This window comes from Oncorhynchus nerka, linkage group LG15 (assembly GCF_034236695.1).
Source record: "Oncorhynchus nerka isolate Pitt River linkage group LG15, Oner_Uvic_2.0, whole genome shotgun sequence".
Classification (NCBI taxonomy): Eukaryota; Metazoa; Chordata; class Actinopteri; order Salmoniformes; family Salmonidae; genus Oncorhynchus; species Oncorhynchus nerka.
In genome coordinates, this window is record NC_088410.1 from 78,808,958 (window position 1) to 78,826,042 (window position 17,085).

The window sequence follows — 17,085 nt, forward strand, 5'->3', positions numbered from 1 at the left end:
TCCTGTGTGAATTTAAGTTCTCCCCTCTCTCTAATTCTCTCTCTCAGCCTGATGACTCCTTGCTGTCCCCAGTTTCAACTGCGGATTCCAACACACACACACACACACACACACACACACACACACGGCTGTGTACGTGAGTGAGTGTGGCTGTGTACATGAGAAATGTGAATTATCTGTCTATTCCAGTGCTCTGACCTTCACCAATAGCATACAAAACAATAGCATACAAAACATAGCCAATCGAGGGCTACAGGGCCTGTTCAACTGTGATTGTCTTATTGACCATCTGTTTGGAACTTTAACAGCCACTCATTCTGTGTTACGCACCAATCCTTTCTTTTATTTCAGAAATCCAATTACTATTTCTTTCCAGGTCATAAATAGTTTTGTTAATTTCAAAATGGCGTTAAGGAGCAGTTAGAACCACAACTATTCTGGTTGAAAGTGAGGTTGCATGAATTGGTAGAAAATTACAAGGAGCACAAGGAGAGGCAAGCGGATGAAAGCAGGAAAAGACGAAGATGGTGTACTGGTGGTGTGACAGAGATGTCGAAGATAAGGCCTTCTGTAAAAGTAACATTTAATATAGCTAGGTCAAACAATCTATTAAAAGTCGTTGTATTTAGAGGCCTTATGTAAGGCCTATTTAGGGAGTAAAATGTAATTTACATAATACATTTTTTAAATGTGCTTTATCTTTATAAGATTCCTCTAGTTTAGGTAAACATTGTGAAGCTTTTGCGGGAAAACTGTCCAAACAGCATGTTGGTCAGATGGAAGGTTGGACCTTGAGAGGCAGAGACACGTGTTCATTGTGTTGCCCTTTCACCTGAATGATTTATGGTTGGGCTTTTACAGAAATATGGACCTGAAATAGAACGATTGTGAAAACTTGAGCAGGTTAGACATAGAGAGAGAGAGAGAGAGGAGAGAGAGAGAGAGAGAGAGAGATCGAGAGAGAGAGAGAGAGATTGAGAGAGAGATTGAGAAAGAGAAAGAGAAAGAGAAAGAGAACGAGGGCAAGAGGAGATGCAGAGGAAGAAGAGCCTTTTGATAGTGTGTGTGTTTGTTTGTGTGCGTGGGTGTGTGCGTGTGTGTATACGCACGTGTGCATTAGTGCATGTACAGATGAAGTCGGAAGTTTACATACACCTGAGCCAAATACATTTAAACTCAGTTTTTCACTATTCCTGACGTTTAATCCTAGTTAAGATTCCCTGTCTTAGGTCAGTTCGGATCACCAATTTATTTTAAGAATGTGAAATGTCAGAATAATAGTAGAGAGAATGATTTATTTCAGCTTTTATTTCTTTCATCACATTCCCAGTGTGTCTGAAGTTTACATACAGCCAGTGCTTCTACACCTGCATTGCTTGCTGTTTGGGGTTTTAGGCTGGGTTTCTGTACAGCACTTTGAGATATCAGCTGATGTACGAAGGGCTATATAAATAAATTTGATTTGATTTTGATTTGATTAGTATTTGGTAGCATTGCCTTTAAATTGTTAAACTTGGGTCAAACGTTTCAGGTAGCCTTCCACAAGCTTCCCAAAATAAGTTGGGTGAATTTTTGTCCATTCCTCCTGACAGAGCTGGTGTAACTTAAACAGGTTTGTAGGCCTCCTTGCTCGCACATGCTTTTTCAGTTCTGCTCAATCATTTTCTATGGGATTGAGGTCAAGGCTTTGTGATGGCCACTCCAATACCTTGACTTTGTTGTCCTTAAGCCATTTTGCCACAATTTTGGAAGTATACTTGGGGTCATTGTCCATTTGGAAGACCCATTTACGACCAAGCTTTAACTTCCTGACTTGAGATGTTGCTTCAATATATCCACATAATTTCTCTACCTCATGATGCCATCTATTTTGTGAAGTGCACCAGTCCCCCCTGTAGCAAAGCACCCCCACAACATGATGCTGCCCCCTTCATGCTTCACGGTTGGGATGGTGTTCTTTGGCTTGCAAGCCTCCCCCTTTTTCCTCCAAACATAACCATGGTCATTATGGCCAAACAGTTCTATTTTTGTTTCATCAGACCAGAGGACATTTCTCCAAAAAGCATGATCTTTGTCCCCATGTGCAGTTGCAAACCGTAGTCTGTCTTTTTTATGGCAGTTTTGGAGTAGTGGCTTCTTCCTTGATGAATGGCCTTTCAGGTTGTCAATATAGGACTCATTTTACTGTGGATATAGATACTTTTGTACCTGTCTCCCCCAGCATCTTCACAAGGTCCTTTGCTGTTGTACTGGGATTGATTTGCACTTTTCGCACAAAAGTACGTTCATCTCTAGGATACAGAAAGCGTCTCCTTCCTGAGCGGTATGACGGCTGCGTGGTCCCATGGTGTTTATACTTGCGTACTATTGTTTGTACAGATGAACGTGGTACCTTCAGGTGTTTGGAAATTGCTCCCAAGGATGAACCAGACTTGTGGAGGCCTACAATTCTTTCCTGAGGACTTGGCTGATTTCTTTTGATTTTCCCATGATGTCAAGCAAGGAGGCACTGAGTTTGAAGGTAGGCCTTGAAATACATCCACAGGTACACCTCCAATTGACTCAAATGAGGTCAATTTGCCCATCAAGAAGCTTCTAAAGCATGACGTAATTTTCTGGAATTTTCCAAGCTGTTTAAAGGCACATTCAACTTAGTTTATGTAAACTTCTGAACCACTGGAATTATTATACAGTGAGTTAAAAGTGAAAGAATCTGTCTGTAAACAATTGTTGGAAGAATGACTTGTGTAATGCACAAAGTAGATGTCCTAACCGACTTGCCAAAACTATAGTTTGTTAACAAGAAATTTGTGGAGTGGTTGAAAAATGTTTTAATGACTCCAACCTAAGTGAATGTAAACTTCCGACTTCAACTGTACATGTGTGCATGTGACTTTGTGTGTGTGTGGATGACCAGAAATCCCCACAATAATAGTAAACAAAACAAAATTTGCCCAACTTGGGACATTTTGTTAGGCCCCACTAGGTCAAATGCTATTAGTGTTAGGGTTAAAATTACATTAAGGGTTAGGAGCTAGGGTTAGTTTTAGTGTTAGGAGCTAGGGTTAGGTTTAGGGTTAGTGTTAAAGTTAGGTTTAGGGTTAAGGTTGAGGTAAGAGTACGGGCTAGGGTAAATAGGATTTTGAATTGGACTGAATTGTGTCCCCACAAGGTTAGCTGTACAATACCGTGTGTGTGTGTGTGTGTGTGTGTGTGTGTGTGTGTGTGTGTGTGTGTAGGGGAGGGGAGGGGCAGAGGATGAGGAATGCTGGACATAAATCCACTTGGCTAAAATGATGAGGTTACTTATCTACAGCAGAAGGCAATTAGAGGACAATTAATCCAATGAATCTTCTGGCTGCAGGGAGACAGAGAGCAGTGTGATGTCTCTGCTGCCAACATTCCCGCCATTATGAATGTGGCTCTGTATGTCTGTAAAGAGGTTGCCCTGTTCACTATCAAAGTATTTCACAGAAGAACACACACAAGGCACTACAGGGAGGTAGGAGAGTTCACACCCACATCCTTTCATTAAGACCATACCCCTGTCTCATTCATTCCTTCCTTCCACCTTTCCCTCTCTCCACCACTCCCCCCATAGACATTTTATCTTCCCATTCCCTTCTCCATTTCCCCTTTCTCAATTTGGATTTCATCAGCTGGAGCCAACTGCTTTTAGTATCACTTTCCCAACTAACTCTCACAGTCTCACTGCAGAATTAGACATTCACATTCTCCAAATGTCACATTTTGAAGTTAGGCTCTCATTCTGAAAAATAAAAATCCAGTGTCCACAACTGGGATCGCACACGCAACCTTCTGACTCTGGATCAATCCCAGTTGTGGACATTGGTTTCTTATTTTTGTTTTTAACCCTATCCCAGACCTTAACCCTTATCTTAACCATTTGGAATGTGTGCCTAAACTTAACCCCAAACCTTAACCCCAATGAGTACTGGTTTTGAAGGCATTTCCCAACATCCTCAGGACATGGCTAGACATTCAATTTCAAAGTCAATCTTGAATGACCTGGCTGCACTTTCCATTCCCTGTCAACAGGTTCACTTCCACCTCTCTTTCTATCTTCTCTCCCAGTATCATTGATGTATCTGCACATCACACATTCACTCCTGGATATTGGCGTATTGAATGCAGAGAGAGAGATGGTTTCCTAGTCAGACCTCTGAAGACTGCAGTGGAGGTATTCCCAGAGGAGTGTGGGAGAAACACACAGCCTCTGTGCCTGTATATGTTCCCACAATAAAGCCTGGTGGGTTGAAAATAGCTCATACTCATACTCAAGTCAATCAATACTATTTAGCCTACTTACAGACTTACCACCAAAAACCCAAGAAAGCAAAATTAGTCCCATTTCTCTTACTACAGTTTACATTATTATCTAGAAATAACAAATCAATATTCAAAAGTAATTTGATGCAAAAGAAACACTGACCTATTTGGTAGATAAAATAACACACACATTCATTTGAACATTTATTAATTCATGCAATGTGTTTACATTTAAGATGTTATTTGAAGTTGCTCAGGTAAATTGTGGAACAGGACTTACCTGTTTGTAGCTCTCGGTCTTCTATTTGTTGTATTTCATATCATGTTTAATTGCTTTGTAATGTGATTATATTAATGCTGTTGTCGCCTACATCCCTGTCACTCTCATGTAAAAGCTGCGCTGTTGCCTCTGTGTTGGAGATGATTGTCCTGCAACAGTATTATGCACCGTGAAGAATCCCGTCAACATGTTGTGAGTGTCTTCGGAGACCACATGCTGCTCAGCAGAGAGTACGCTACCACTAGTCACATCAGACGTAGAGCTGCTTTCCCTCCATCCGATAACGGGCTTGCACATACTGCACAGTGCGGCGTAGGATTCAGTAATTACTTTATTTCGCGCCCTGAGTGACAGGAGGGAGGTGCTTCATTTTACAAGGAAGGTCAACTCTAGCGTGTAGAAAAGCATGTGGTAAATCCTGTAAAGGCAGGATTTCATTGAGTAGCCAAGAGGAACAACAAAATACACACCCTGTAACGAATGCAGTCAAGTTGAAATAAAAGAAGGCTATAGTGTCTGGTTTATTTTAGATTAAATTAAAAGGACAGTGCCTTCAAAAACATTCATACCCCTTCACTTCTTCCACATTTTGTTGTGTTACAGCCTGATTTCAAAATTGATGAAATAGTCCCCCCACCCACCCACACACACACACACAAACACACACAATACCCCATAATGACAAAGCGAAAACATAGTTTTTGATATTGTTGCACATTTATTGAAAATGAAATACAGAAATGTAATTTACATAAGTATTCACACCCCTTTACTATGACACCCCAAAGTGAGCTCAGGTGCATCCAATTTCCTTTGATCATCCTTGAGACGTCACTACAACTTGATTAGAGTCCACCTGTGGTCAATTCAATTGTTTGGACATGAATTATATATGTACACTGCTCAAAAAAATAAAGGGAACACAAAAATAACACATCCTAGATCTGAATGAATGAAATATTCTTCTTAAACACTTTTTCTTTACATAGTTGAATGTGCTGACAACAAAATCACACAATTATCAATGGAAATCAAATTTATCAACCCATGAAGGTCTGTATTTGGAGTCACACTCAAAATTAACGTGGAAAGTAACACTACAGGCTGATCCAACTTTGATGTAATGTCCTTAAAACAAGTCAAAATGAGGCTCAGTAGTGTGTGTGGCCTCCACGTGCCTGTATGACCTCCCTACAACGCCTGGGCATGCTCCTGATGAGGTGGTGGATGATCTCCTGAGGGATCTCCTCCCAGACCTGGACTAAAGCATCCGCCAACTCCTGGACAGTCTGTGGTGCAACGTGGCGTTGGTGGATGGAGCGAGACATGATGTCCCAGATGTGCTCAATTGGATTCAGGTCTGGGGAACGGACGGGCCAGTCCATAGCATCAATGCCTTCCTCTTGCAGGAACTGCTGACACACTCCAGCCACATGAGGTCTAGCATTGTCTTGCATTAGGAGGAACCCAGGACCAACCGCACCAGCATATGGTCTCACAAGGGGTCTGAGGATCTCATCTCGGTACCTAATGGCAGTCAGGCTACCTCTGGCGAGCACATGAAGGGCTGTGCGGCCCCCCAAAGAAATGCCACCCCACACCATGACTGACCCACCGCCAAACCGGTCATGCTGGAGGATGTTGCAGGCAGCAGAACGTTCTCCACGGCGTCTCCAGACTGTCACGTCTGTCACATGTGCTCAGTGTGAACCTGCTTTCATCTGTGAAGAGCACAGGGCGCCAGTGGCGAATTTGCCAACCTTGGTGTTCTCTGGCAAATGCCAAACGTCCTGCACGGTGTTGGGCTGTAAGCACAACCCCCACCTGTGGACGTCAGGCCCTCATACCACCCTCATGGAGTCTGTTTTTGACCGTTTGAGCAGACACATGCACATTTGTGGCCTGCTGGAGGTCATTTTGCAGGGCTCTGGCAGTGCTCCTCCTGCTCCTCCTTGCACAAAGGTGGAGGTAGCGGTCCTGCTGCTGGGTTGTTGCCCTCCTACGGCCTCCTCCACGTCTCCTGATGTACTGGCCTGTCTCCTGGTAGCGCCTCCATGCTCTGGACACTACGCTGACAGACACAGCAAACCTTCTTGCCACAGCTCGCTTTGATGTGCCATCCTGGATGAGCTGCACTACCCGAGCCACTTGTGTGGGTTGTAGACTCCGTCTCATGCTACCACTAGAGTGAAAGTACCGCCAGCATTCAAAAGTGACCAAAACATCAGCATGTGAAATGTATTGTCAATCAGTGTTGCTTCCTAAGTGGACAGTTTGATTTCACAGAAGTGTGATTGACTTGGAGTTACATTGTGTTGTTTAAGTGTTCCCTTTATTTTTTTGAGCAGTGTATATAAGGTCCCACAGTTGACAGTGCACGTGAGAGCAGAAACTATACCATGAAGTCCAAGCTGATAGACATACCCAAGATGACTAAAAGCTTTAATCGCCACCAAATGTGCTTCTACAAAGTATTGACTCAGGGGTGTGAATACTTACTCTACCGTTCAAAAGTTTGGGGTCACTTAGAAATGTCCTTGATTTTTAAAGATGTTTATTTTATTTTTACCATTAACATCAAAGGGACAACAAACAGATCCAGAGAGGGAGGGACAACAAACAGATCCAGAGAGGTAGAGACAACAAACAGATCCAGGGAGAGGGAGGGACAACAAACAGATCCAGAGAGAGAGGGACAACAAACAGATCCAGAGAGAGGGAGGGACAACAAACAGATCCAGAGAGAGAGGGACAACAAACAGATCCAGAGAGGGAGGGACAACAAACAGATCCAGAGAGAGAGAGGGACAACAAACAGATCCAGAGAGAGAGGGACAACAAACAGATCCAGAGAGAGAGGGACAACAAACAGATCCAGAGAGGGAGGGACAACAAACAGATCCAGAGAGAGGGAGGGACAACAAACAGATCCAGAGAGGTAGGGACAACAAACAGATCCAGACAGGGAGGGAAAACAAACAGATCCAGAGAGGGAGGGACAACAAACAGATCCAGAGAGGGAGGGACAACAAACAGATCCAGAGAGGTAGAGACAACAAACAGATCCAGAGAGGGAGGAACAACAAACAGATCCAGAGAGGGAGGGACAACAAACAGATCCAGAGAGGGAGGGACATCAAACAGATCCAGAGAGAGGGAGGGACAACAAACAGATCCAGACAGGGGGGGAAAACAAACAGATCCAGAGAGGGAGGGACAACAAACAGATCCAGACAGGGAGGGACAACAAACAGATCCAGAGAGGGAGGGACAACAAACAGATCCAGAGAGGGAGGAACAACAAACAGATCCAGAGAGGGAGGGACAACAAACAGATCCAGAGAGGGAGGGACATCAAACAGATCCAGAGAGAGGGAGGGACAACAAACAGATCCAGAGAGGTAGGGACAACAAACAGATCCAGACAGGGAGGGAAAACAAACAGATCCAGAGAGGGAGGGACAACAAACAGATCCAGAGAGGGAGGGACAACAAACAGATCCAGAGAGGTAGGGACAACAAACAGATCCAGAGAGAGGGAGGGACAACAAACAGATCCAGAGAGGTAGGGACAACAAACAGATCCAGACAGGGAGGGAAAACAAACAGATCCAGAGAGGTAGGGACAACAAACAGATCCAGACAGGGAGGGACAACAAACAGATCCAGAGAGAGGGACAACAAACAGATCCAGAGAGAGGGACAACAAACAGATCCAGAGAGAGGGACAACAAAAAGATCCAGAGAGAGGGAGGGACAACAAACAGATCCAGAGAGTTAGGGACAACAAACAGATCCAGAGAGGCAGGGACAACAAACAGATCCAGAGAGGGAGGGACAACAAACAGATCCAGAGAGAGAGGGACAACAAACAGATCCAGAGAGGGAGGGACAACAAACAGATCCAGAGAGGGAGGGACAACAAACAGATCCAGAGAGGGAGGGACAACAAACAGATCCAGAGAGGTAGAGACAACAAACAGATCCAGAGAGAGGGAGGGACAACAAACATATACAGAGAGAGGGACAACAAACAGATCCAGAGAGGTAGGGACAACAAACAGATCTAGAGAGGTAGGGACAACAAACAGATCCAGAGAGGTAGGGACAACAAACAGATCCAGAGAGGTAGAGACAACAAACAGATCCAGAGAGAGGGACAACAAACAGATCCAGAGAGGTAGGGACAACAAACAGATCTAGAGAGGTAGGGACAACAAACAGATCCAGAGAGGTAGGGACAACAAACAGATCCAGAGAGGGAGGGACAACAAACAGATCCAGAGAGGTAGAGACAACAAACAGATCCAGAGAGGGAGGGACAACAAACAGATCCAGAGAGGTAGAGACAACAAACAGATCCAGAGAGGTAGAGACAACAAACAGATCCAGACAGGGAGGGACAACAAACAGATCCAGAGAGAGGGACAACAAACAGATCCAGAGAGGTAGAGACAACAAACAGATCCAGAGAGGGAGGGACAACAAACAGATCCAGAGAGGGAGGGACAACAAAGAGATCCAGAGAAAGAAAGTAATCAACAACTCAGCAACTCCTTCCAGAAATGAGAGCGATTTAGGTGACAAAGACACTGGGCCCAGACAAGTGAAGCTGAATAGCTACCCACACAAACGTTTTGGGACACAGAAAAGGCCATTTCAACACGGCTGGTTTGTGAAATACATTTGGGTAGTGTACTCTGTCCACAAAAACGCAGCTTTCTGCTTTCATGTCCAGTTTTTGGCAAAAACATAAAATGTAATTATTTTGTCAGTGATGGCTGTAAAAATTGGAAAAAAGCTTTGTTTATCTTTGGTAAACATGAGATGGCACAAACACACAGAGACAGTATTGTGGCATGGCAAAGCTACCAGGCAACTAGAAATCAAATGCGATGTCTCTCTCTCCAGAATCTCAGAATGACATGATCGAATGATGTGCTCAAGAGATTATGGACACCATGGCCTCTGAGATGTCAAAGTCTGGAATGTATACCATTATGGAGGATGAGGTCAGGGATGGACAGTCTGAACAGTTGGCTCTGTGTGTTAGGTATGTGACAGAGGGGGGAGTTAACTAGCACTAGCAGAAATCAAATCATTTGATACCCAATCGATAGCAAATTAGTTGCAACAGCAGCTCCAAATGAGAGGGGTAGCAGGCCTAAAGTGCGTTGCACAGACCTATGATGGTGCAGCTGTCATGAGTGGGTCCAATGGAGGTGTGCAAGCACAATTCAGAGTGTTGCATCCGGAGGCAATTTATGTACATTGCTATGCTTGTGAGCTTAATTTGGTGTGGAGTCATACATGCAGGGCTATTCTGGAGGCTGCTGAGTTTTCAGTTTCTTGGAGAATGTTTATTCATTTTTCTGTACATCCCTAGTTAACCACCACAAGTTCAAAGAAGCTCAGTCCAAACTTGGAATAGCATCAGCTGAACTTGGACAGCTCTCAAACACTCTCTGGGCATGCCAGCTGCGGTCCTTAAATGCAGTCCTGGACACTAACTGCTATTTTTGATTGTCTTTCTGCCATTGGATCCCCCACGGCTGTCGGTCTGAGAGCAAAGCTTCATATGTTCTCCACCTTGTATTTGCTACTGATGTTTCAGTCCCCTCTTTCTATAACTGAGGGACTTCATAAGTTCCTCCAGAAAGAGACTGTAGACCTGGCAGAAGCGTGTTTCGGCAAATAAGCTGTATGTGACACACTGATAGGCAAACGCACAGATACATTTGCCAAAGAATTTTATGACAGAACCAAAGCACTCTGTGAAATTCACAGTATTCCAGAGGCAGATGCAGCAACAAAATGCAAACAAAGGAAAATGGGAGATTTTGTGGTGGAGACCTCCTTGGGTTTAGGCACAGAATTGTCATGTTCCCAAACAACGAAAACAGAGTTGTTGCACCCCTGCTTGGACAGGATGGTTTGTGAGCTTGACCAGATATTCTCGACTGTAGACGCAAGTCTGCTCAAAGGCATACAGGCATGCAGCCCCAACTCAAAAAACATCCTAGATACATCATGCTTAACTGAGTTTGCTACGGTATTGATGTTAAAAGAGAAGAGATGTTGGTGGCCAGAAACTTACTTGCCCTGAAAAGAGAGGTTGGATGTCCTTCCAAACACATGCTTGCTGTGCATAACCTCCTGGATGATGATATGTTTCCTTCTTTGAAGGAAATCATTCAGGTTGCCCTCACAGTTCCAGTGAGCAGCTGCTCCTGTGAAAGGTCCTTTAGTGCACTGCGCCGGCTGCACTCCTGGTTGCGTAAGACAATGGGTCAGAAAAGGCTTGCAGCCATGTCCATTGAGGGTGAACTTCTTGGGCAACTAAGTCACAGTGTCATTGACTGCTTTGTCACCTTAAAAATACACTTTGATGAATAACACAAAAACAAACACTACATGTGTTATTCACCAACACTGAAAAAGTGTAACAGCATCGGCTCTAATAAAGTGTTAATTAAGTTGGAATTTGCAACATCCACAGTGTTAGGGACCCAACATTCTGGGGGTGTTAGTTTATCAACACATTGAGAAGTGTTAGTTTTAAACAAATCAAAATGTTATTTGTCACATGCGCCAAATACAACAGGTGAAACCTTACAGTGAAATGCTTACCTACAAGCCCTTAACCGACAATGCAGTTAAGAAAATTCCAACAAAAAGAAGTAAGAGATGAGAATAACAAATAATTCAAGAGCAGCAGTAAATAACAATAGAGGGGCTATATAGAGGGGGTACCGGTACAGAGTCAATGTGCGGGGGCACGGGTGTTGAGGTAATTGAGGTAATATGTGCATGTAGGTAGAGTTATTAAAGTGAGTATGCATATATAATAACAGAGAGTAGCAGCAGCATAGAACGGGGAGCAATGCAAATAGTCTGGGTAGCCAGCCATTTGATTAGATGTTCAGGAGTCTTATGGCTTTGGGGTAGAAGCTGTTTAGAAGCCTCTTGGACCTAGACTTGGCGCTCCTGTTCTGCTTGCCGTGAGGTAGCAGAGAGAACAGTCTATGACTAGGGTGGCTGGAGTCTTTGACCATTTTTAGGACCTTCCTCTGACATTGCCTGGTATAGAGGTCCTGGATGGCAGGAAGCTTGGCCCAGTGATGTACTGGGCCGTACACACTACCGTCTGTAGTGCCTTGCTGTCGGCAGTTGCCATACCAGGCAGTGATGCAACCCTTTTGAGGATTTGAGGACCCCTGCCAAATCTTGTCTCCTGAGGGGGAATAGGTTTCGTCGTGCCCTTTTTCACAACTGTCTTGGTGTGCTTGGACCATGTTTGTTTGTTGGTGATGTGGACGCCAAGAAACTTGAAGCTCTCAACCTGCTCCACTACAGCCCCATTGATGAGAATGGGGGCATGCTCCGTCCTCCTTTTTCTGTAGTCCACAATCATTTCCTTTGTCTTGATCACGTTGAGGAAGAGGTTGCAGTCCTTGCACCAAACGGCCAGGTCTCTGACCTCCTCCCTATAGGCTGTCTCATCATTGTCGGTGACACTGTTGTGGCCGTGCAGTCATGAGTGAACAGGGAGTACAGGAGGGGACTGAGCACGCACCCCTGAAGGGCCCCTGTGTTGAGGATCAGCATGGTGGATGTGTTGTTACCTACCCTTACCACCTGGGGGCGGCCTGTCAAGAAGTCCAGGATCCAGTTGCAGAGGGAGGTGTCCCAGGGTCCTTAGCTTAGTGATGAGCTTTGAGGGCAATATGGTGTTGAACGCTGAGCTGTAGTCAATGAATAGCATTCTGACATAGGTGTTCCTTTTGTCCAGGTGGGAAAAGGCAGTGTGGAGTGCAATAGAGATTGCATAATCTGTGGATCTGTTGGTGCGGTATGCAAATTGAAGTGGGTCTAGGGTTTCTGGTATGATGGTGTTGATGTGAGCCATGACCAGCCTTTCAAAGCATTTCATGGCTACAGACGTGAGTGCTACGGGTCGGTAGTCATTTAGGCAGGTTACCTTAGCGTTCTTGGGCACAGGGTCTATGGTGGTCTGCTTGAAACATGTTGGTATTACAGACTCAGACAGGGAGAGGTTGAAAATGTCAGTGAAGACACTTGCCAGTTGGTCAGTGCATGCTCAGAGTACACGTCTTGGTAATCTGTCTGGCCCTGCGGCCTTGTGAATGTTGACCTGTTTTAAGGTCTTACTCACATCGGCTGTGGAGAGCGTGATCACACAATTGTCCGGAGCAGCTGATGCTCTCATGCATGTTTCAGTGTTACTTGCCTCTAAGAGAGCATAGAAGTTATTTAGCTTGTCCGGTTGGCTCGTGTCACTGGGCAGCTCTCGGCTGTGCTTCCCTTTGTAGTCTGTAATAGTTTGCAAGCCCTGCCACATCTGATAAGTACAGGAAGTACAGTTCCCGCTCAGCCCAGTCAAAACTGTTCGCTGCTCTGGCCCCCCAATGGTGGAACAAACTCCCTCACGACGCCAGGACAGCGGAGTCAATCACCACCTTCCGGAGACACCTGAAACCCCACCTCTTTAAGGAATACCTAGGATAGGATAAAGTAATCCTTCTCACCCCCCCCCCCCCCTTAAAAGATTTAGATGCACTATTGTAAAGTGGCTGTTCCACTGGATGTCATAAGGTGAAAGCACCAATTTGTAAGTCGCTCTGGATAAGAGCGTCTGCTAAATGACTTAAATGTAATGTAAATGATAAGTGTATGAGCCGGTGTAGTACGATTCAATCTTAGCCCTGTATTGATTCTTTGCCTATTTGATGGTTCATCAGAGGGAATAGCGGGATTTCTTATAGGCTTCCAGGTTAGAGTCCCGCTCCTTGAAAGCGGCAGCTCTACCCTTTAGCTCAGTGCAAATGTTGCCTGTAATCCATGGCTTCTGGTTAGGGTATGTACATACAGTCCCTGTGGGGATGACGTCCTCAATGCACTTATTGATAAAGCCAGTGACTGATGTGGTGTACTCCTCAATGCTATCGGAAGAATCTCAGGACATGTTCCAGTCTGTGCTAGCAAAACAGTCCTGTAGTTTAGCATCTGCTTCATCTGACCACTTTTTCATAGACCGAGTCACTGGTGCTTCCTGCTTTAATTTTAGCTTGTAAGCAGGAATCAGAAGGATATAATTATGGTCAGATTTGCCAAATGGAGGAAGGGAGAGGGAGAGGGAGAGCTTAGTACACGTCTCTGTGTGTAGAGTAAAGGTGGTCTAGAATTGTTTTTCCTTTGGTTGCACATTTAACATGCTGATAGAAATGTAAGTTTCCCTGCATTAAAGTCCCCAGGGGCCTTCTGAGTGGCACCGTGATCTAGGCACTGCATCGCAGTGTTAGCTGTGCCACTAGAGATTCTGGGTTGGAGTCCAGGCTCTGTCGCAGCCGGCCGCGACCGCGAGACTCATGGGTGGGGCACAATTGGCCCAGCGTCGTCCGGGTTAGGGTAGGGTTTGGCCGGCAGGGATGTCCTTGTCCCATCACGCACTAGCAACAACTGTGGCGGACCGGGCGCAGTGCAAGCTGACACGGTCGCCAGTTCCTCTGACACATTGGAGCAGTGCGGCTTGGTTGGGTTGTGTTTTAGAGGACGCATGGCTCTCGACCTTCATCTCTCCCAAGTCCGTACAGGAGTTTCAGCGATGAGACAAGACTGTAACTACCAATTGGATACCGCGAAATTGGGGAGAAAAAGGGTAAAAAAAGAAGTCCCGACCACTAGGAGCGCTGCCTCTGGATGAGAATTTTCCTTTTTGCTTATGGTGGTATACAGCTCATTGAGTGCGGTTTTAGTGCCAGCATCGGTCTGTGGTGGTATGTAGACAGCTACAAAAATACAGATGAATACTCTCTAGGTAGATAGTGTATCTCATGATAAGCTGTAGACCACACTACCTCATGCGAGCAAAACCTTGAGAATTCCTTAGACATCTTGCACCAGCTGTTTACATATATGCATAAGCCCCCGCCCTATGTCTTACCAGAGGCTGCTGTTCTATCCTGCCGATAGTGTGTATAACCCGCCAGCTGTATGTTCTTAATGTCGTCGTTTAGCCACGATTTGGTTAATTATAAGACTTTTTAATGCGCTGCTGGTAGGATATACATGCTTTTAATTCGGCCCATTTATTTTCAAGTGAAAAGCAGGACAGAAGGTAAAGGCAGATTGGCCACTCGTCGCCTGATCCTCACAAGACACCATGATCTTTGTCTGCAAAATCTCTGTTTCCTTCTCCGTTTAACACGATTTCGGTGGGTCACAATTTATGTTAAAATTCTGATCTCAAATTTGCTGTGTGGTGGTACTGAGGGCCTTGAACTGTAAGGCATCATGAAATCAGCAGATTATCAGGTGCTTTGGAGTCCAATATTCAACCCAGTGTCCAAAAACTCAGTCTCTATTGAATGTTGTGGGTCTTCCAACAGGACAACAACCCCAAACAAACGTCAAAAAGCACCCAGGAATGGTTCAAGAAGAAACACTGGACGGTTCTAGAGTGGCCAACGAAGAGGCCAGATCTGAATCACATCCAAAACCTATGATGAGAGCTGAAAATAGCAGTTGGTGGTGGGCACCCCTCAAACATTGACCAATTAGAGCAGTTGGCTGCTAAAGAGTGAACCAAATTGACAGCAGAAAGGTGCAGCAAGCTCACTGATGGCTACAAGAACCGTGGGTCTGCAGTTCTTGGCCAATGGTTGTGCGACCAAATACTAGCTCTGGGATGCCAATAATTCAGTACATCTTCCATTTCCTTAAATTAAAATTGTAAACTTAAGTTGACAGAAATAAAATTGCATCTGCAATGTTTAAAGTCCAATAACAAGGTGTGGAGGAGAACAAACATTTTTTGTATTATTTTAGAAGAAATAGAGAATTATTTCAGTGCAAGGGTGCATATACAGTTGAGGCCAAAAGTTTTGAAAATGACACAAATATTAATTTCCACAAAGTTTGCTGCTTCAGTGTGTTTAGATATTTTTGTCAGATGTTAGCATGGAATACTGAAGTATAACTTCACTAGGGTAGGGGGCACTATTTTCACCTCCAGATGAAAAGCATGTCCAAAGTAAACTCCCTGCTACTCAGGCCCAGAAGCTAGGATATGAATATAATTGGCAGATTTGGATAGAAAACACTCAACGTTTCCAAAACTGTTCAAATAATGTCTGTGAGTATAACAGAACTGATTTGGCAGGCGAAAACCTGAGAAAAATCCATTCAGGAAGTGGGATTTTTTTATGTTTGTAGTTTTCTATTGAATGCCATTACAGTATCCATTGACTTAGGACTCAAATTGCACTTCCTATGGCTTCCACTAGATGTCAACAGTCTTTAGAAATTGTTTCAGGCTTGTATTCTGAAAAATGAGGGCGTAAGACTACTCTGAATGAGTGGTCCCTACAGTGTCCCAGAGGTTTTTCATGCGCACGACCGAGAGTGAGCCTTTCTTGTTTACCTTTTATATTGACAACGTTATTGTCCGGTTGAAATATTAGTGATTATTTAGGCTAAAAACAACCTGAGGATTGATTATAAACATCGTTTGACATATTTCTACGAACTTTACGGATACTATTTGGATTTTTCGTTTGCCTGTTGTGACTGCGTTTGAGTCTGTGGATTACTGAACAAAACGCACGAACAAAATGGAGGTTTTTGGATATAAAAAGGGACTTTATTGAACAAAGTGCAGCCATATGAGGATCATCAAAGGTAAGTGATTATTTTAATCGCTATTTCTGACTTGTGTAGCTCCTCTACTTGACTGATAACTGTTGTAATGATTTGTCTGCTGGGCGCTGTTCTCAGAATATCGCATGGTAAGCTTTCGTCGTAAAGCCTTCTTGAAATCTGACAGAGTGGTTGAATTAACAAGAAGTTCATCTTTAAACCGATGTATAACACTTGTATATTTTATGAATTTTTATAATGAGTAGTTCTGTTTTTGAATTTGGCGCTCTGCAATCTCACTGGATGTTGGCCAGGTGGGACGTTAGCATCCCATGTACCCTGTGAGGATAATTACAAGCATTTCATAAGTGTCAAAGGCTTTTATTGACAATTACATGAAGTTGATGCAAAGAGTCAATATTTGCAGTGTTGACCCTTCTTTTTCAAGACCTCTGCAATCCTCCCTGGCATGCTGTCAATTAACTTCTGGGCCACATCCTGACTGATGGCAGCCCATTCTTGCATAATCAATGCTTGGAGTTTGTAAGAATTTGTGGGGTTTTGTTTCTCAACCGCCTCTTGAGGATTGACCACAAGTTCTCAATGGGATTAAGGTCTGGGGAGTTTCCTGGCCATGGATCCAAAATATTGATGTTTTGTTCCCCGAGCCACTTAGTTATCACTTTTGCCTTATGGCAAGGTGCTCCATCATGCTGGAAAAGGTACTGCTCGTCACCAAACTGTTCCTGGATGGTTGGGAGAAGTTGCTCTCGGAGGATGTGTTAGTACCATTCTTTATTCATGGCTGTATTCTTAGGCAAAATTGTGAGTGAGCCCACTCCCTTGGCTGAGAAGCA